Source organism: Sorex fumeus, unplaced genomic scaffold, assembly GCF_029834395.1.
Source record: "Sorex fumeus unplaced genomic scaffold, SorFum_2.1 ptg000009l, whole genome shotgun sequence".
Taxonomy (NCBI): Eukaryota; Metazoa; Chordata; class Mammalia; order Eulipotyphla; family Soricidae; genus Sorex; species Sorex fumeus.
Genome location: NW_026606066.1, coordinates 23,352,860 through 23,375,092, shown reverse-complemented (window position 1 = coordinate 23,375,092; position 22,233 = coordinate 23,352,860). Strand labels below are relative to the sequence as shown.

The following is a 22,233-nucleotide window of genomic DNA, read 5'->3' as shown; positions in this document are numbered from 1 at the left end:
ATTACTAAACACTACTTCAAGAAATAAGAGTGGACACTAGAACATGGAGACCCTCTGCTCATGGATAGAGAGGACTGATATTATTAAAATGGCGATACTCCCCAAAGCATTACACAAATTTAAATATGGTCCTTATATGAATACATGACATTCTTCAAAAAAATAGACAAAACACTCCTGAAATTCATGTGGAACAATGAACCCCCATGAATAGCTAAAGAAATCCTTGGGAAAAAAGAAGATGGGTGGTATCAACGTCCCCAACTTCAAACTGTACTACAAAGCAGTTGTAATTAAAAGAGCATGGTATTGACTAATAACAAACTCGCAGACCAATGGAACAGAGTTGAATATTCTGTCATGGACCCTAAAATATATTATCACTTAATCTTTAATAAGGGAGCAAGAAATGTGAAGTGGAACAACGAAAACCTCTTCAACTAGTGATGCTGGGAAAACTGGACGGCTACCTTCAAAAAAATGAACTCTGATCTCTGTCTAATGCCAGGCACAAAAGTCAGATCAAAGTGAATTAAAGACCTCAATATCAGACCTGAATCCATAAGGTATGTGGACAAAAATGCAGACAGAACCCTCTGTGGCAATGAAGCTAAGGCATCTTTAAGGATTAAACAGCACTGACCATGGAAGTGGAAGCAAACATAAACAAATGGGAAGACATGAAACTAAGAAGCTTCTGCACTTCAAAAGAAACAGTGATCAGGTGAGTGAATCAGCAGCCTGATGGCACCATCAGACTTTCAGATACCCCTAAATTGCTGCTGTGCCTTTGGCCAGATCCCAAACACTTGAGGCAAAGTTTACCAAGAAAGTAAACGGCCAAAAGTTAGGTATGTGGGAGACACACCCACAAACTACCTCTGGCTCAGCTATATAATCGGAAGCATGGCCTCTCTGGATCCTGATCAAACTGCTTAACGGCCATGATCCCAGAGACTCAGAAACGAATCTCAGAACCCAAAGGCTTTTGGCAGAAATGCGTCCTGTTCCTGCAGTAGGTTACTGGCGCTAGGCCACTTGAGGTGGGAGTGGGTTTCGTGCCTTGGCCTGTTCCTCCTGGCGGCCCGGTGACCACCATCCTCCAGAGGCCACTGGATAGTCAGGTTTGGGCCTGCAGTGACGAGACACACGGGGCCTCACCAGATGGGGGTGGAACCGGCCCTTTCCTCCCCATCCTAACAAGACCCTGAGTCGCCACCTATGGAAAGCCTCTCTGGCTCCTGATCAAGCTGATTAATGGCCATGATCCCAGAGACTCAGAGACAAATCTAGAAACCCAGTGGCTTTTTGCAGAAATGCATCTGGACCACATACAAGGTGGCCACTGCCTCAGAGCTTACAGGAAAGCCAGATATGAGCCTGCTGTTTCAGAGCAACTGCATTCTCATGGGAAGGGGGATGGTAATGGCTCATCCTTCATGCCCTATCGAGGTCACGAGTTACCCCCCACGAGGGGCTCTCCGGCATGGCCATGGCTCCAGAGGCAAAAGGACTTAATCCAGAGCCCGGCAGCTTGCGGCAGAAAAGTGAATAGACCATGCGTTAAACTATGGTGCCATGCCTGCCCGGGAGGGAAAGGGTATTGCTCCCTTCTGTCTTTTTTCCCGCCACCTCAGAGCTTATAGGAAAGCCAGATATGAGCCTGCGGTGATAGGGCAACTGCAATCTCATGGGAAGGGGAGCGGTACCGGCTCGTCCTTCACACCCTACCGAGGTCACGAGTTGCCCCCCATGAGTGGCTCTCCGGCACGGCCATAACACCAGACACACAGAAACCAGTCTCATAATTATCTGGCTCTTTGCAGAAAATCATTATATGATTCTCATAACCAGCTATAGAAAACAAAGTATTTCACAATGCCTTTTCAGCAATTCTGATTGTTGGGGATGGGGGAAATTCTAAACAATAATGGTGCATCTTTTGTTAAAATAATGAATGCAATCAATGTGGAGAAAATTTAAGTAGAAATCATCTGCCTCACAGGCATTGGGAGGGGTGGGAGGGGGGTATATTGGGGCTCTTGGTGGTGAAAAATGAGTACTGGTGAAGGGAAAGGTATTTGATCATTGTATGACTGAGACTTAAACCTGAAAGCTTTGTAACTTTTTCCACAGTGATTCAATAAATAAATATAAGAAGAAAAAGAAAAGAAAAGAAAAGAAACAGTGACCAAAATACAGAGAAAGCCCATGGAATGGGAAAGAATATTTACCCAATATTCATCAGATAAGGGGTTAATATCCAGGATATACAAGACATTATTAGAACTGTACAAGGAAAAAACCTCCAACTCCATCAAAAATTGGGGAAAAGAAATGAACAGAAGTTTCCTCAAAAAAGAAATACAAATGGCCAAAAGGCACATGAAAAAATGTTCTACATCACTACTCATCAGGGACATGCACATCAAAACAACAATGAGATATCATCTCACACCACACTGACACACATCAAAAAGAACAAGAACAAAAGAAGAAGAACCAGTGCTGGCATGGATGTGAGGAGAAAGGAATTCTTTTTCATTATTGGTGGGAATGCTGACTGGTCAAACGCTTTTTGAAAAACAATATGGGCACTCAAAAACTAGAAATTGAACTTCCATATTAACGGCCACGATCCCAGAGACTCAGAGACAAATCTCGAAACCCAGCAGCTTTTAGCAGAAATGCATCTGGACTGCATACAAGGTGGCTGCTGTAACTTCAAAAACTAGAAATTGAACTTCCATATTACCCAGAAATACGACTTCTGGGAATATATCCCATGGGTGCAAAAAAGCACAACAGAAATGACATCGGCACCTGTATGTTCATTGCAGCACTATTCACAATAGCCAAGATCTGGAAACAACCTGAGTGCTTGAAGACAGATGACTGTTTAATTCTTTGGTGCATCTACACAATGGAATCCTATGCAGCTGTTAGGAAAGATGAAGTCATGAAGTTTGCTTATAAGTGGGTGGACATGAAGAGTATCATGCTAAGTGAAATGAGTCAGAAAGAGAGGGACAGACATAAAATGACTATACTCATTTGTGGAATATAAAATACCATAATAAATGAGACTAATACCCAAGGACAGTAGAGACAAGGGCCAGGAAGATTGCTCCACAGTTGGAAGCCTGCCTTATGAGCTGGGGTAGAAGGAAGCTGGAATAGAGAAGGGTTCACTAAGTCAGTGATGATTGGAGAGATCGTTCAGAATGGGAGATGTGTGCAGAAAGTAGATAAAGGACCAAACATGATGACCTCTCAGTATATGTATTTCAAACCATAATGCCCATAAGTAGAGAGAGAGTAAGAGGGAAACTGTCTGCCATAGAGGCAGGGGGAAATATGGGATTGGGGGGGTGGGAGGGAGGGATACTGGGGATATTGGTGGTGGAAAATGTACACTGGTGGAGGAATGGGTGTTGAATCATTGTATGACTGAAACTCAAACTGAGAGCTTTGTAACTGTAGGTTCTCTGCTCCTCCCCATCTGACAGAAGTCGTCTCTTCCTGTGCAGTGTCAGCTGCATCCTAAAACAGGATGGTCAAATTTGAAGTGAACAGATTTGGCTGTATTGGCCACCTGGTAACCAGGGCTGCCTTCAACTCTGGCAAAGTAGAAATTGTAGCCATCAATGGAAGTGGAAATTGTGGCCTTTCATTGACCTCAACTACATGGTCTACATGTTTCAGTATCATTCCACCCACAGCAAGTTTAATGGCAGCATCAAGGACAAGAATGGGAAGCTTATCATCAAGAGGAAGCTCATCATCAACAGGAAGCTTGTCACAATCTTCCAGGAGCGAAATCCTGCCAACATCAAATGGGTTGAGGCTGGTGCTGAGTATATAGTGGAGTCCACTGGGGTCTTCACTACCATGGACAAGACAGGGGCCCACCTGAAGGGTGGTGCCAAAAGAGTCATCATCTCGGCCCTGTCTGCCTATGTTCCCATGTTTGTGATGAGCGTGAACCACGAGAAGTATGACAACTCCCTCAAGATCATCAGCAATGCCTCCTGCACCCCCAACTGCTTGACTTCCCTGGCCAAGGTCATCAATAACAACTTCAGCATCGTGGAAGGGCTCATAACTACTGTCCACACCATCACTGTTACCCAGAAAACCATGGACGGCCCCTCTGTGAAACTCTGGCGTGATAACCGAGGGGCAGCCCAGAACATCATCCCCGCTGCCACTGGCCCCACCAAGGCCGTGGATAAGGTCATCCCAGATCTGAACAAGAAGCTGACTGGCATGGCCTTCTGTTTCTCCACCCCCAACGTGTCCATCATGAATCTGACCTGGAGAAAGCTGCCCGATATGACAACATCAAGAAAGTGGGCCCCTTCAGGGCATCCTGGACACCGAGGACCAGGTTGACTCCTGAGACTTTAACAGTGACACCCTCTACCTTCAAAGTTTGGGCTGGCATCGCCCTCAATGACCACTTTGGCAAGCACATTTTCTGGTACAACAATGAGTTTGGCTATAGCAATCAGGTGGAGGACCTCATGATCTCCAATGGCCTCCAAGGAGTAGGGACCCCAACCCTCCAGGACCAGCAGCCCCAGCAAGAACATTAATATGAAGAGGGAGACCCCCAGGTACTGAGGAGTTCTTCCCCCTCTCATTCAACACACTGAAAATCTCCCGACCTCGAGTTTTCATCCCCACACCCTGAAGAAGGGGAGGGGCTTAGGGAATCCTACCTTGTCACATACCATCCATCAATAAAGTTATGCTGCTCCCCGCCCCCCCCCAAAAAAAGAAAGAAAGTTTTGTAACTGTAGTTCATGGTGATTCAATAAAATTTAAAAAATAAATAAAATCAAAAGCAGCACTGACCATAGCAATAATAACAGCAAAAAGTGAAGGGAAGAAAAAGAAAGGGAAGAAAGATCCTTTTCCCCATAGATCCTAACAATGTGTTTTGCATACAGACCACCTGGGTTCAATCTTCAGTACCACATTGGGTTCTCTGAGCACAGAGGATATTCCTGGGAGTGATTTCTGAGCACAGAACCAGGAGTAAGCCCTGAGCACAGCTGGTGTGGACTCCCACACCAAAGAAAATGACTTTCAAAGTTCTCTAAACACAGTAGACACTTAAAAACAGTTTGCTGAACACATTACAATGCACTAGAATAACGTTTTTTTAACTTGTTAAAAACAATTTTTTAAAAAATGTAGTCACTGTGAATTACATAATTTTTTTTATGATTGGGTTTTAGGTATACAATGTTCCAACACCAATCCCTTCAGTGTCTGCTTTCCTCCACCAATGTCCCCAGTTTCCCTTCTACCTAGCAGTCTGCCTCAATGACAAGCACACTTAAGATGATTTCTACTCTTGCCTTTTCCCTATCGATCGTAACTCCTTCTCTTGGCAAACTTCTCTATCTTCTTTCAGTCACCCAAGAACATCCACGGCTCATTATCCTAGGGAGATAGGAGAGATAGATAACAAACCGTGCACTATTTAGCGTGTGTAGCACCAGGGATGGGTAATAAATCACGTGAATAATTACTTAGACATTTCCAGTGAATGTTTCATCAAAGCCAAAGATATTCCTCGATGTCACACTAAAAGCTTCCAATGAACCCAAATGTCCTGAGTCTTGTGACTCTTCACTGGTGTCTAAGCTCCAGGAGGGCAGGCAGGAAACCCATTTACTTGCTCCCCTGTGCTTAACACGTGACACAGTCCATCTAGCATACAGCAGGCTCTCAATAAATATTTGTGAAAGCGAGGGAGTGAATCAATGGTATCAAATAAAATTTTATTTTGTTTGGCCCACACAGAGTGCTGCTCAGGAACCATTCCCTGCTACACAGGATCAAAGCCAGGCCTTCAACACACCAATCATGTGCACTCACTCTTTGGCCTATATCCCTGGCCCTAGGCATTAAATGTTTATTTAACACAACATACAAAGCCTTGGGAGCAGGACTAGAGGCCCTCACTTCCCTCCACACACCCTGAAGTTTTTGCTCCTCTCCGGCTACCTCATGCTCTATTTAGACTCCTTGCTTAAGTAGTCTGAGACCTGGATAACAAAGGGTTAATATAGTTAGTTCTGGGGTCCAATTGCCTGGGCTCTGTCTCAGCCCTGCCACTTATTAAGATCTTGAACAAGTTACTTGCTCACTTAATATCTGAGTTTCATCAGAGAGAGGGCTGGATAAATAAGCTTTGGGAATAAGGGGTTTCTGTTAAAATCATAGTTTAATAGAGTTTCAGTGGCAAGTTGAGATGCAGATGTTGCTGGTGCAGAGGATATGGGTGGAGTCATGTGGTCTTTAGAGATTCTAGTGAAACAAGGCAGATTAGTTTCAGCTAGATCACTTGATTTAGTTTAGCAACAACAACCTTTTCAACTTGTGTTCTGAGATTTACAAAAAAACATTATTAATTAGGGGGTTCTAGCTAATCAGAATTTTATGGACTACTCAACTATTTACCAGAGCCTCAGTAAATGCTGAGTTCAATGACTAAAAAAGGTGTATAAACTGAGTGTTTCAGTTTGGAAGGTTTACCTTATTATTTTCTGTTTATCTTCTTATGTATTATTCCTTAAAACTCAGAAATCGCAAACTCATGCAAAAGAGAAAAAAGAACAAATGCATAGTCCTGTATAGTTTTTAAAATTGCTTTAAAAAATCCTCCATAGAGAAGGAAATAAGTGTAGAAATCCACTTCTGTCACCATTTGTCCTTCTACTACGGAACAGAGTTAACAGTTAAATATTAGCATTTATTTGGATGTTGACAAAATAGCAGATGCTGTGCTGGTGACAACTCTTATTGACAACCCTGTGAGCCACAGTCTCAGTCTACCATGAAAGAAAACTGGGACAGGAAGGACTCAAGCTGCTTTTGGGAGGTCAGAGCAGGGAGAGCCTAGGGAATGCGGGCACAGTCCATCAACTGGGAAGGCCCCAGTGAAGTCTGTGTGGTCACTTCATGGCTTTGGTCATACTCATAATGAACCACTCAGTCATTGATGGGTCAGCCTGCTGAGCCAAACTGTCCAAATTCAGTTGACTTTAGATGATGTCTAGATTTGGGCGGGGTCACTCACACATCAGACCAGGTAAACTGCACAAAAAAACCCAAAGATCACACAGTAACCACTATTGCCGTTTAACACTCTCTGAAAGGGTTGATTTAGGGCTGGGTTTTGCATCACTTGGATCACTTTTGTGACAAGCTTAGAATGGAATGACTGCTACATGTGAACCTTCATGAAAATCTCAGCAGTCTTCTCTCCACGTCCAACTCTCAAATGCAGTTCAGTGACATTTTGTTTGGTTCAATGGAGCCTCACATGTGCAAGCCAGTAAAGTTCACAATTGTTACTCCACACAGCTGTGCTTTACAGCGCCTCTTCGCACACAATATGTTGGCACCAGGGAAAAAATGATTAAATTTTATATACTCCAAACATATGGGCTAGGCTGTTAGAAGCTGGGGTTGTGCTCCAAAGAAAAAAATGCAGTTTCTTATTAACATGGCCCAAATTTCTGGGGAGGGCGGGACATTCAGTTGTGATCCATCTCTAAGTAGTGAGATGATTATAATAGTTTGATTTAAAATGCCTGGAGTTATCTTTTAGTGAAGGGTGTATGTTTGGGAGGGGCGGGGAGGAAATGACCTAAAAGCCCCATTATAATGGGGATTTTATAGCGGGATGAATTAATAAAGTGTAAATGGCCTTGAGACTTTTTCTTCAATATGAGCTTTGAAATAAAAGCAGAGAACCTTTCATCTTAAATGAGAACATATTTCTTTCCAATGAATAAGAAGAATGCTGGCTGAGAGAACTATGTCTTTCTCTTGCATTTTTGACCATTTGGAAAAATCAAAGCTGCCATATTTGCTACACTTGATAGGATCACAGGAGAAATAAAACAAAATGGTTCTAAATTGAATTGCCATTTAAAAAATAAAAGATACATTCACTGTTGCATTTAGGAACTGTGAAGGCACAATTTAAATGTGTTGGTCAGAGATAGTAAATCTGATTCATAGCTAGGTATTAACATTCCCATTATTCCAATTTATTATTAAATTTTTGGTTTTTCTTTTTGAAAGAACATAGCGGGAAGAGTCTCAAGCAAGCAAGGGGAGTCTGAAGAATTTCTAGAAATGGATTTAAAAGCTACAAGGAGGGAGCTAAGAGATAGAATACAGTGGTTTTTGATCCCTGGCACCGCAAGACCACCTGAGCACTGTGGAGTATGGCCTGAGTAATGTACAGAACTGCAGGGCCTGAGCAGTGCCATATCCTTGGATACTCACATTGACCCACAGGCCACCCTGTCTGAGAATCCCCATGAGTGGCCCCTGGGTTCCCTGAACACCACCTGGAAGCTCCCTATCTGCCCTGCCTCCCCGTCACTGAAAAACAGAAAACAAAAAAACCCACCCATGAAGAGACCCATAGAAATAGCTCAAAGTGCTGAAGCACACGCAAATACACAGGCCCTGTTTCGATACCCAGCTCTGCGTGACCTCCCAAGCACAGTCAGTTGAGCCCAGCCCCTGCTAGGGAGTCTTCCCTGCAAAATAAAAAATGTTTTGGGGGTTGAGGTGCTATATGCTCAAGGACCACTCCTGGTGGGCTTGGGGACCTTATATGTGGTACTGATAATCAAGCCTACATCAGCCTCTTGCAGCCCCTAAAAATTTATTTTTATTTTTTTTTTGAAAACATTACCCACAATCAAAGGTTGACTGGAAAACAAAGTCCGAAGGAGAAATATTCTGAGTAACATTTTCTCTGTGGGCCCAAGTGACTGCTGACCTTCAAGATGTTTTTCACAGAAGCATGGTACTAGCCATCAGGTCACCCTTCATCTCTTGGTGTTTCTGCAGAAAAGACACCTGTTGGATTTTCATCAGCAGAATCCCCTGTGCTTCTAGACGATGGAACTCTCATCTTCACCTCTTATTCCTTACAGGCTAGAAACTGAGGATTTCATCAACCATTCTGTGGCGAAAAGTTCTCTGGATGCTGAGAACATGGGACTGCTTCATCTTTGTCAAGAAATCGGAGAGAACTTTAGTAAAGCTGGCACTAGAATGCTGAGACTCCAGAGTGGTCACTTTTCCTGCCTGCTGGTCAATGTCAGAAGCCAAGCTTGCGTGTCGTACCATTTTATTTTATAAAGGAAAAGTCAGGGCTCACAGCTCAGGGCTAGAGTACTGATCTTATATTTTACAAAAAAAAAAAAACACCAGATATTTTTTAAGAGGCCATAAGAAGGGCTCTGGGACATGTTGGTGTTTCTCTTAAAGAGCAAAATGATACCATTGGGGACCATGCAGAGCTACGGACAATGCAGCAATTCTCTAGAGTCACTCAATGAAGCAGGACACTTGTGTCCTGAATGGGGCTTGTCCAGATTCAGATATGCCACAAATATAAAACTCACACTAGAACTCAGGACTTTGTACAAAAATGTAAGGAATATTAAAAAAAAGTTTTCCTTATAATTTATTATTTACATATTGAATGAATATTTTAACATCTTAAAGATATATTGTTACAATTGGTTTTACGTGTTCTAGTTTAAATGCTTTTGTCCCCTTGTCCAGTTCATATGTTGAATTCAAATCTCCATGATGACAGTATTTGACAGTGGGGTTTTGGCAGATGACTAGAAGTCTTCATAAACAGGATTCAGACCCTTGAAAAGGAGCCTCAGCAACCCTCTGTCCGTCCCTTCTGGTGAGGATGCAGTGGAAGGCAGCTTCAGGACCAGTGGGCACTCGCCCAAACACCAGACCTACAAGGGCCTTGTCCTTGGTCTTCTCTGTCTTCAGAATTGGGAGTGTTATATTTGGGAATCCTGTCTAGCACAGAGAGAGCTACAGAGACTAAATTTCTCTCCCAGGGCTTTTCAGTTTTCTTGGGCGGGAAAAGGGGAGAAGGACTAGTGGACCAATTGTGCTTGGTCTTGCCTATTATCTGTAGGGGACGAATATGAGGAAGCATGGAATGCAGTCTTGTGGCTTCCTGTCACCAGGTGGACCATAAGTCCTCTTTACCATGCTGGGGACAGAGAGTGACCCTGATTTCAGAAATGTTGCTGTCTAATCAGCCTGTCCCCATTCTGTCCAGAGCAAATCTCACAGGCAGAAATACATTTCTGTTGTCTGTCAGTAACCCAGCATTTTGCAAAAGCTGTCCAAATAAACTTAGACTAAGACAACTTGTTTCTTTATACTTTCCTTTGAATCATTGTGAGATACAGTTACAAAGTTATTCATGATTGGGTTTCAGTCATACAATGTCCCTTCACCAGTGTTCCACCACCAATGTCTTCAGTTTCCCTCCTGCTACCTTCCCCCACCCTAGCCTGCCTCTACAGCAGGGACTCTCTCTCTCTCCTCTCTCTCTCCCCACACCTCCCTTTCCCCCTCCCACTTTTGGGTATTATGGTTTGCAATGCAGGTACTGAAAGGTTATTGTGTATATCCCTTTCAGCACTCAGTCAGAGTCTTGTCCATAGTCATAGTCTTTATACTTTTTTACTACTTGCTTTGTTTTTTGAGGGGAATGGTTTGGGCCACACATGGTTCAGGGGCTATACTTAGCTCTGTGCTCAAAATCACTTCTGACTATGCTCAGGGAGCCATAGGTACTGAGCACAGAACTGGTTTTAGTTGCATGCAAGGCAACTACCTTAAGCCTGTGCTTAACTCTTCTAGTCCCCATACTTTAATATGTTTATTTATTTTATTTTGGGACCATAACTAGAGGTGCTTGGGGGCTATTCATGCCTCTGTTCTTGGATATTGCTTCCTTTGGCACTTAGGAGACCATGTGATAGTGGAGATCAAACCCAGACTCCCTCATGCAGATTATATTTCTCTTATACTTCTCTTATACTTAGAGGTAGTTCTCTTGAGCTGTCTCTTTGGCCCTACTTTTATTTTTATTTATTTTTGCTTTTTGGATCACACCCGGCCATGTACAGGAGTTACTCCCTGCTCTGCACTCAGGAATTATTCCTGGTGGTGCTTGGGGGACCATATGAGATGCTGGGGATCGAACCCAGGTTGGTCGTGTGCAAGGCAAGTGCCCTACCCTCTGTACTATTGCTCCAGCCCCTCAGCCCTCCTTTTAAACACAGTAACTACAGAGCAATTTTTTTTAATTAGTGAATCACCGTGAGGTACAGTTATAGGCTTACATGCTTTCATGCTTGTGTTTCAGTCAAACAATGATCAACTAACCTTCCCTCCATCAGTGCCCATTTCCCACCACCAATGGTCCCAGCATCCCTCTCACCACCCCCTCCCTAACCCCTCCATCCTACCCTGCTTCTGTGGCAGGGCATTCCCTGCAGAGCAAATATTTGGGCTAAAGATAAGATTGTTCATCAATAGCAGACCTTTGGACCAGGAAGCTCTCTTTCATGCAATTTCCTCATTTTGCAGAAATGATGGGAAGTTGGTTTAAGAGTTTTAAACCTATCAGATACAAAGTCAACCTATTCCCTGAACCCCACTCCAGGATTCCTTATCCCCACTCTACATGGGATAGAAAAAACAGCAGGAAATCTTTACAAAGGGAAAAACATTTAAGCTGCTTGCATTTGAATAAAAAGGAAATAGCACATGGAGACATTGAAACCCTAAACAGGGATGTTAAAACAACAACAAAACAAAACAAACAGAATGTCAAGAGAGGTTCTCTTTCCTCCTTAACCACAGCAACCAAATATTCTGCTCTTGTAGAAAATCAAGGATTCTTCTACACAGGGGCTGAAAATCACTACCAAAGGGAAAAACAGAAAGGGAGGTGTGAAGTTTCTCCTGGGGTTGGCTAGAAAGGCTGCTGAAACCTTCTGTGTTTCTTTCTGCAGCCTGTCAAATGGCATCAGAACCTCACAAAGGCAGTGGAGACCTTCCCTCAGTTCTCACAGTAGGTTGATGCAGCCTGGTGAGGAAGGATGGGCCTAGGTTCACACCGAGCCCCACGGCCCTTAGGCCACTTCTCTAAGCCAGTGGGAGTCAGAGCTCCCCAGTGCTCTCAGTGCTTGATGCCATGGGTTGTCTGCAGGGCCAGGCACCCCCATCCCCGCACCTTCCCCAACCCTCGATTCCAGGCATCTGCTATATATGGAATTCTACCTGGATCTTTCTGGCAGCTAACAGCTTTATACTGTTCCTCATTCAGAACATGAACTTTCAGTTTTCATGCATATATTTTTTCAAAACTGAAAAAGGAATCTCATACCACTTTTGGGAATATATCCCAGAGAGGCAAAAAAAAAGTATAGTAGGAATGATATCTGCACTTGTATGTTCATTGTTGCACTGTTTACAATAGCCAAAATCTGGAAAAAACCTGAGTGCGCAAGAACAGATGACTGGTTAAAGAAACTTTGGAACATCTACATAATGGAATACTACACAGCTGTTAGAAAAGATGAAGTCATAAAATTTGCATATAAGTGGATCAACATGGAAAGTATCATGTTAATTGAAATGAGTCAGAAAGAAAGGGACAGACACAGAAAGATTGCACTCATCTGTGGAATATAAAGTAACAGAATAGGAGACTAACACCCAAGAATAGTAGAAACAAGGACCAGGAGGTTTTCCCCATGGCTTGGAAGCCAGCCTCACATAATGGGGGAAAAGGCAGCTCAGATATAGAAGGGACCACCAAGTAAAGGGTGTTGGGAGGATCCGCTCAGGTTGGAAGATGCCAAAAGTAGACTATAGACCGAACATGATGGCCACCCAATACCTCTATTGCAAACCACAACACCCAAACACACAGAGAGAGAGAACAAAATGGAATGCCCTGCCACAGAGATGGGGTGGGGTGGGGAGGATGGGTTGGGAGTGGTGGTAGGGATACTAGGATCATTGGTGGTGGAGAATGGACATTGGTGGTAGAGGAATGGATACTCGATCACTGTATGACTGAAACGCAAACACAAAAGTTTGTAAGTATGTAACTCTACCTCATGATGATCCACTAATAAAATAAATAAAATAAAAATAGAAATAAAAAAGGAATTTCTTTTTTAAAATTTCACTTTAAAAAATAATTTAATATTTCTTTTTTCAATTTGTCTTCTCCCCACTTTCCTTTCTCTGGTCACCTTAATTTTATTGTCAACATCTACCTGTTTGTCTTTTTATTTGGTTTGTCTGGTCATTAATTTCACACCCTTATTTTGCACAACCAGGTGAAATAATCCAATACTTGTCTCTTTCCTTCTGATTTATTTCACTTAGCATAATTTCCTTAACCTCCTTTTCCTAGGAGTGGTAAAATTTCATCATTTCAATAGCTGAAATAATACTATTATGCAAATGTACCCTATCTTTTTTAATTTACTCATCTATCAACCGGCACAATGGCTGCTTTCTTACTTCAGCGATTGTAAATAATGTTCGCATCTATAGCGGGGTAGACAAAACTTTTTGTGTAAGTATTTTCGTTTTCTTTAGAGTGATAGCACAGTGGTAGGGCGTTTGCCTTGCACGCAGCCAACATGGCTGACCCGAGTTCGATTCCTCTGCCCCTCTTGGAGAGCCCGGCAAGCTACCGAGAGTATCTCGCCGGCACGGCAGAGCCTGGCAAGCCACCCGTGATGTATTCAATATGCCAAACACAGTAACAACAAAATCTCCAATGGAGACGTTACTGGGCCCGCTCGAGCAAATCGATGAACAATGGGAGGGCCTTTACTTACTTACTTACTTACTTACTTATATATCCAATATGAAATTCATTGGCATAATGCATTTATAGTAGCCTCATATGATCTATTGTATTTCTATGGCATCTATTGCAATTTCTCCTTTTATTTTTGTTTGTATTAGAGTTTTCTTCTATAAACCTAGCTAAAGGTTTATTTGTTCTATTTATATTTTTGAAAAGCTAGTTGTTACCTTCATTGATCCTTTAAATTGTTGTTTTTGTTTTTATTTCACTTATCCCCACTCTGATTTTTATGATTTCCTTACTAATAAATTTTGGTTTTATTTGTGTCCTGGGAATATGGGTTTCTAAATGGAATGTCATCTCTCTGAATTTCCCAACTTATTAAAATAGATTTCAAAGACAGAGCATAATTTCCAAGTCAGAGCATAAATCATAGGAATGTCCACATATTTGGTGTGCTTTAAGTGCTCGCAGAATCATCATGAATTTTTACAAATTTCATTCTCTGTTTGGACAAAGAGATTCTGCTGGCACTCAGAAGTTGCCATCATCAAAGAGTGGGAAAAGAGGTCAACTATAACATCAATTTAGATCTGTTTTCCCTCCTGACTATTGCAGTAATGGTGCCATTTCTTTACAGAGGCTTTTCTTGCACATGTCTCTGGGTATCCATGTGGAGGAGGAAGAAAGGAGAGAGGACAGACAGAGCTCCCCGCCACCACTGGGTGAGGTTTCAGTCTCTCTGACTGCTCATGGCGGTATCTGGGTTTAGGAGGGAAAACCCTTAATTTCTTCTACCAATTTTAGATAATCAAGAATCTTTCTGTTTTTCTAAAGAACTGGAGACTCAAAACAAAGCAATTTCCCATAATGGCACTTTTTTTGCTCTCTAGTTATCTGTTCTTTAAAGAGGGAAAGGGTTTAAGCTTTTTGGTAGCTATACAAACACTTGACCAGGAAAAGAAACTGTTACTGTATAATTTTTTGTATAGGTATGCCTCCAAACTTCAGGAGTGATTCTTCGGGGGATGCCTTTTGCCTCCTAGTTTCAGGAGAGGGTAAAGTACATTCTGTCTCCCATGAGGTGTAAAACCAGGGAAAAGCAATGGCCTTTGTCCTCAACTCTGGACCTTATTGCCAGGAAAACAGTCTTGGCCTGAGGCTCCGAATCCATCTTCTTGTATACTCCTCCTGTTGTTAAAGGTCTGAGGAGAACTTTCCTCTCACATCTCTCTAAATTTCTCTCAGTAAAACTATTTTTGTTTCACTGAAATAAATAAGAACAATGTATGGTGAAAGGATAGTCATTTCAATATATAGCTTTGAAACACTTATGAAAAAATGGACTTCGCCTCATATGTTATAAAAATTAACTTCAAAAGGAAGGCATTGCTACACGCACCATACACTGAGAGCACAGCTGTTCAGGGACTCCTAGGGGACCTCTGGATCTCTCTAGTCGGTCTTTCACCCTCCTCCTCAAACCTTTTTCACTCTGCAGCTCTTCTCTTAAGGAGCCTGCCCTACCCACTCACTGCATTTCAGATTGGCATCAGAAGCCTGCCACCAGTTTTCCATTTCATGTCCTTCCCTCTGGCCAGGATCTTTTTCTCATATCTTGTTCACTTAATCATTCCATTTCCACCTCCTGCTCCTTGCTAGAACTCTACACCTTGGTTTGAATGCCTCATTACTCCCACACTGCTCAATTTCCTTTAGTTTCCTATTAAAAAAAATCTCTTCCATGAAACATTTTTTTATTTAAAAGACCTTCCTGGGGCCAGAGATATACTACAGTGCCTGGAGATTTTGACTTGCACGTAGTTGACCTGGCACTGCATAAGGTCCCCAAACCTAGCCAGGAATGATCCCTGACCAGAGATAGGAGTAAGCCCTGCATGTCACTGTGTGCCTCCCAAAAGAGTCATTCCTCATAATATTTCTAGAAATTTTTCTTTTACTTTTTCTTTTAAAGACAGTGTGATGCTACCTCCCATTTATTGCCTTATCTCTATTCAACATTTTAATGTATCCTTTGTACCTTTTAGGATTTATCTCTATCCCTAATCATTCTGAGTTTTTTATTAGTTCATGCTAGAAAATACCTAGCTGAAACATTATATGTAGATAGATGCTAAATATACTTTTATCTATTGACTGAGATTCACTCCCAAATGAATAGAAAGAAGTGGGCCAACCCCATGGCTCCACGTCAGGGCTGTTTCATTAGAGCCTCATTTCAGGGAGAATCGAAATGGTCCATGAGGAATTTTGGAACTGAGACTGTGAAACTTTGTTGCCAGCTCCTCCTGGCAGATCCAATTGCAGAACTGTCACAAGAGGAAGAGCCATAAGAGGAAAATGAAAACTCTGGGAGGAAATTGGCAAAAAACCATCTTCTTAGGAGCTTAGAACATTTGAACTTAAAGAATCAGGAGTAAATAGTCAACAACAAGAATTTCGGCAGTGATGATGTGTTAGTACTTTTCAGATATAGTGGGGGCTTACCTTGCCTCTTTCCCCATGCAATTGGAAGGGAAGCCAATAGAATTCAATACAGACAGACTTCACTGTTGATTTTCACTGTAAACCAAATTTCAAGGGAGATCCCTGAGTCCTCTGACATAAGGTATTAATAGAGTCACAAATAAGCTCTAGATTCTGAATTAAAACCAGTCTTTGAGGCCGAGGGAATGTTTCCTTTAAGCTCTTCTTGTTTGTTTCTGATTTTTCTCAAGTTTTAACATCTTTCAAACCCCTAACTACTATTTGGAAGTCAGAAGTCACCATTCATAAACAACAAAAAAAGGATTTTTCAAGTTCCTTTTGACACCACCTCTTCTATTTCCTCCTGGGTCCTTTAAACCATTTGCTAGTGTACTAGTAGCAAGTGGAATAATTCCCCAAACAGGAAAATAGGCCATGAAATCATGCTGTAACACGTTCATTTTAGTATGTCATTCACTTTGAAAACTCCTAGGAGGTTAGAAAACAGCATTGCAGCCATGTCAATGTTTCACATGTATTATTTTAGAGAACTTCTTAGTCATATGAAGAGTTATGGAGCCAGAGAGTAGGAAGTAAGGGCCTTGCATCCTGCCCACCCTGGTCCTATTCCCGCTACCTCATCTAATCCCTAGAGAACCACCAGAGGTCACTCCTGAACAACAGAGGCAGCAATAACCCCTCAACACTGCTGTGTGTGGACCCCAATCTCTCCCTCACCCAAAGAAAAGAAAGTTTCCACATCTAAGGTTGGTCCATGTGCAGGGAAAAGGATGATTATACGAGAAAGAGAGGGCATCTCAGGCGGAATCTCTCTTGCAGCCTGGTTATCCTTGCCTGCCTCACTGTCACCAAGTCTCTTGGCCTGAGAATCAAGCACAGGCACTTCCACCAGCAGAAGTGTCTCTGTGACAGAAGAGATGCAGTAAAGGATTTGCTGAAGCTGGTGAAGAACTGGTAACCTCAGCCCCATGATTTCACTTTCACCATCTTTAATTTGTTTAGTACTGGGAAATGTATGGCATGTACACCACAGGAAGGAGGGTATGCAGAAAAGAGCACCAACCACTGGCTCGATCTCTGCGATTTTATACTATAGTTTTACACAAATACCCAGGCTAACCCTCTTAATCTTGGTGAGAGACTTACCAAGGACCAGAACATCTACTGGAGATTCACTACTGAAGGATTGATAGTGGCCCACAAACTAGAGAGCAGGAGGATTTAGGAGGCCAGGAATAAGCGTGAAGAACAGACACAGCCAAGATCCAGGACACCTCAACTGAACTGGACAGAAAACCTTTACATAAAGGAACACAAGTTTTCCTTCACATTTTTATAAACCTCTCTGTCATTGAGTGGGAGAAATAGTGGCACCATGAAAGAGAGTGCGTTACAGAAAAGGATACAAACATGAATGAACAGCATAATTAATGAACATTATAAGGAAACTTATGTAACCACAAAAAAACGCCAGGAGTCAGAGTACTGGGGACAAGGGCACAGGCTTTGCATGGCTGAGACCTAGGATTGATCTCTGGTACTGCATGGTCCTCTGAGAACTACCAGGAATACAGCACTGCCCCCTCTGTCACCAAAAAAGTACCCACCCCATTACAGAAGAACTATTCTTAAGAATCTCTCCTCTAGAAGTGAAGGATACTATCACTGGGTCTCTGTTTATATTTTGGGATTAATAAGCTTCAAGGCCTCCCAGCTTTCATCTGTTCCTTCTTCTGTAGTCTATTCCCTGAAAGAAGTTTCTAGAGTGATTGATATATATATATATATATATATATATATATATATATGTATATATGTATATATGTCCAAGGCTGCTCGGATCGGGACTGGGCCTCCTCCACCCAGATCCCCCATCTTCTAGTAGCTAGGTGTTATACCCACCAACTTCCCCCAGCGCCTTGTAATCCCATCAACGGCCAAGACCCAGAGACTATAAAACCAAGCTCCCGGAAGTGCACACGCCTGCAAAGACTTATTGTCTAGTTCTTGCTCTCAGAGAACCCCGCAGGCTACCGAGAGTATCCCATTCGCACAGGAGAGTCTGGAAAGCTCCCAAATGGTGTATTTGATATGCCAAACCCAGTAACAATGATGGGTCTCATTCCCCTGACCCTGAAAGAGCCTCCAATGTGGCACTTGCTAAAATCTCAGGGCTAGGATGAATGAAGACATTACTGGTGCCTGCTCAAGGAAATCAATAAACAACGGGATGACAGTGATACAGTGATACAGTAATATATACATATATACACATAAACATCCATATATATGCATATATTGCTCTTGATATATTAATAAATATAATGTATGGTTATATAATTATACCCCATATATTATGTAACATACAACATATTATATAATACATACAATTATATAATACATATTATATATTAATATATTGACCTTAGTATACATTGCTATTTCAAATAAAATTACAATTATTTGGGGGGAGCGGTCATACCTGGTGATGCTCAAGGGTTATTCCTGCATCTGCTCTCAGGAATTATTCCTGGTGATACTCCGGAACCATAAGGAGATGCCAGGGACCAAATCCAGTTGGCCACGTGCAAGGTAAATGCCCTACCCACTGTACTATCACTCCAGCTCTGAAGTAATTATTTAAGGGTTTAAAGCAGGATAAACAGAATTAAAATGACCAGCAGAGTGATTTCTCAGGCACTGAAAACAGTAGCGTACTATTTAACATGGGCTAGAGCGATAGCACAGTGGTAGGGCGTTTGCCTTGCACGCAACCAACATGGCTGACCCGAGTTCGATTCCTCTGCCCCTCTCGGAGAGCCTGGCAAGCTACCGAGAGTATCTCACCCGCACGGCAAGCTCCCCGTGACGTATTCGATATGCCAGACACAGTAACAACAAAGTCTCCAATGGAGACGTTACTGGGCCCGCTCGAGCGAATCAATGAACAAGGGGAGGGCCTTTACCTTTTTACCTTTACTATTTAACAAAGTGGGGAATCCTGCACTGACCAGAGTCAGGGTGGGAGAGGCAGAGTACATTTCTTCACACAGGTGTATGCCTGAAACAAGCATCCTCCCCTCCAACAAAATCATCAGAATTTCCTTCCACTCAGTAAGGTTTCTCTCCCTTGAGCTGCAGACTAATGGAACAGGGTTGAATATACTGATATCTCCCCTCAAACATATGATCATCTAATCTTTGATAAAGGAGCAAGAAATGTGAAGTGAAGTAAGGAAAGCCTCTTTAACAAACTGTGCTGGCAAAACTGGATGGCTACGTGCAAAAAAATGGGCTCAGATTTCTGCCTAATATCATGTACAAAAGTAAGATCAAAATGAATTAAAGATCTCAACATCAAAATGGAATCCATAAGGCACATTGAAGACAAAGTTGGCAAAACCCTCCATGACACTGAAGCTAATGGTATCTTCAAAGATGTCACGCCACTGGCCAAGCAAGTGAAAACAGAGATAGACAAATGGGACGATCTTAAACTAAGAAGCTTCTGCACCTCAAAGAAACAGTGACCAAAATACAAAGACAGTCTACAGAATGGAAAAGGATATTTGCCGAATACACATCCAACAAGGGGTTGATATCAAGGATATGCAAAGTACTGGTTGAACTCCACAAGAAGAAAACATTCAACCCCATCAAAAAATGGGGCAATGAAATGAAAAGGAAACTTTCTCAAAGAAGAAATTTGAATGGCAAAAAGGCACATGAGAAAATGCTCTACATCATTAATTATCAGGGAGATGAAGATCAAAACCACAATGAGATATCATCTCACACCACAGAGACTGGCCCACATCCAAAAGAACAAAAGCAACCGGTGCTGGCACGGATGTAGTGAGAAAGGGACCCTCCTTCATTGCTGGTGGGGATGCCGACTGGTTCAGCCCTTTTGGAAACCAGTATGGATGATTCTCAAAAAATTAGAAATTGAGTTCCCATTTGACCCAGCAATATCACTCCTGGGAATATATCCCAGAGAGGCAAAAAAGTATCATCGAAGTGACATCTGCACTTGTTTGTTCATTACAACACTGTTTACAATAGCCAGAATCTGGAAAAAACCTGAGTGCCCGAGAATAGATGAATGGTTAAAGGAACTTTGGTACATCTACACAATGGAGTACTATTTAGCTGTTAGAAAGGATGAAGTCAAGAAATTTACATACAAGTGGTACTACATGGAAAGTATCATGCTAAGCGAAATGAGTCAGAAAGAGAGGGACAGACATAGAAAGATTACATTCATCTGGGGAACATAAAGAAACGAAATAGGAGACTAACACCCAAGAATAGCCGAGATAAGTACCAGGAGGTTTACTCCCTGGCTTGGAGGTCAGCCACACATGCTGGGGGAAGAGGCAGGTCAGACAGAGAAGGGAGCACCAAATAAAGGGTGTTGGGCGGATCCTCCCAGGATGGAAGAAGCATGCTGAAAGTAGATTCTAGACCGAACATGATTGCTATTCAATGCCTCTTTTGAAAACCACAGCACCCAAAAGGAGAGAGAAAGCAAAAGGGAATACCCTGCCACAGAGGCAGTGTGGGACGGGAGGGACAGGGATGGGGGGTGGGAGGGATACTGGGATCCGTGGTGGTGGAAAATGGGCACTGGTGGAGGGATTGGTACTTGATCATTGTATAATTGAAACTCAAGCACAAAAATTTGTAAGTCTACAACTGTACCTCATGGTGTTTCACTAATAAAAATTTTTTAAAAAAAGATTTCTCTGCCTTAAAAGATTGTAATGTAATAAAATGTAAAACTACAGAATAACGATTTTTTTCCACTTAGAAGCTTGGTTAATATTCTGGCATTCAACACAGAACATCCAATCCTTTCAGAAGTAAAGTCTGAGGGCAAATATTATTACCTAAGAAGATAAAACACTGTCCAATTATAGACAGAAAATGAAGGGGGGGGGGTTTCCACAAGCCTTAGGATTAGGCTATATTATCTTTCTCTCTCTCTCTCTCCTCATCTCCCTTAGCTTCCTTATCACTAGAAGCTGTCCTAGAAATGTTTTCTAAACTGAAGACATTTTTAACTGCATAATTCAGAAAAACAAAATAGATTACTGTTTAGTCATGTTCATATGGATTCCTAGCTGCTTAATCAAAATCAAGAGTGGAGAAAATCATGCTTAGAATTTAAAAAATGAAAGCAGGGTTGGGCCTGGTTAGTACTTGGATGGGAGAGTTTGAAAAAATGATTACATACAACAGACAACTCAGTCATATAAAGAAGCTTGCCAGGAAAACTTTCTGGTCTTATTTTGCACTTGTGTTTCCTTCAAGTGGGGTGGAGTACAGCTTCGAGGCAAGGTTTAGAAATAGTTACCGAACAGGAATCCAGTTCTTTTGGAGAAGAGCAAACGAAAAAGTGTGCCCTATCTCTTTGTTCCTATTTTTCATTTAGGCTGGGAAGGGTAGAGGGAAGGTTCCTACTGAGCCTGGCTTCTTGAATACGCCACCTAGCGGCCTGTGCTTGGAGTTGTCTTTTATTTTGCCAAGGCTAGTAAATTCCAAAGATGTGAACAGACTTGACAAGTGTGTCAAGTTGTTAGTCATATTTATGAGACAATTATGCCAGATGAAAATTCACTCTGGTTGACTTTATTTCAAAGAATACAATCCCGTATCAATAGTGTTGTATCTTCCTTCTCCCAAGCACTCTCAGCCCACACTCACAGGCCCTTATACCTGCCCACCTTGTCCTACAACTTGGTCGGGACCCAGTACTGGCTGTACCCAGTGAGGAAGGTCTGGAGAAGAAGTAGAAGGGCAGATTTCTTGAAGGGATGTCTCAATATTTTATTTAAAAGAAGTCTGCTTGAGGAAAGTTAAGAAACTGGTTTCAAGTCTGAACTTTCCTTCCAAGATGAAGCATAGGGCCAGTACAGCGGGTATGAAGCTTGCCTTGCATATGGTCACCCTAATTTCGATCCCCAGCATCCCATATGGTCCCCTAAGTAATACTAGGAGTAATTCCTGAG

General features: G+C 42.2%; 1 protein-coding gene and 1 pseudogene across 1 annotated transcript in view; one reads left to right on the top strand and one right to left on the bottom strand.

The window, feature by feature from the left end:
• The window catches only part of LOC130019802 (myosin-IIIb), a 410,050-nt gene that overhangs the window by 82,780 nt on the left and 305,037 nt on the right, over positions 1–22,233 (bottom strand). The window lies entirely within an intron of this gene.
• On the top strand, positions 3,554–4,598 carry LOC130019779 (glyceraldehyde-3-phosphate dehydrogenase-like; annotated as a pseudogene).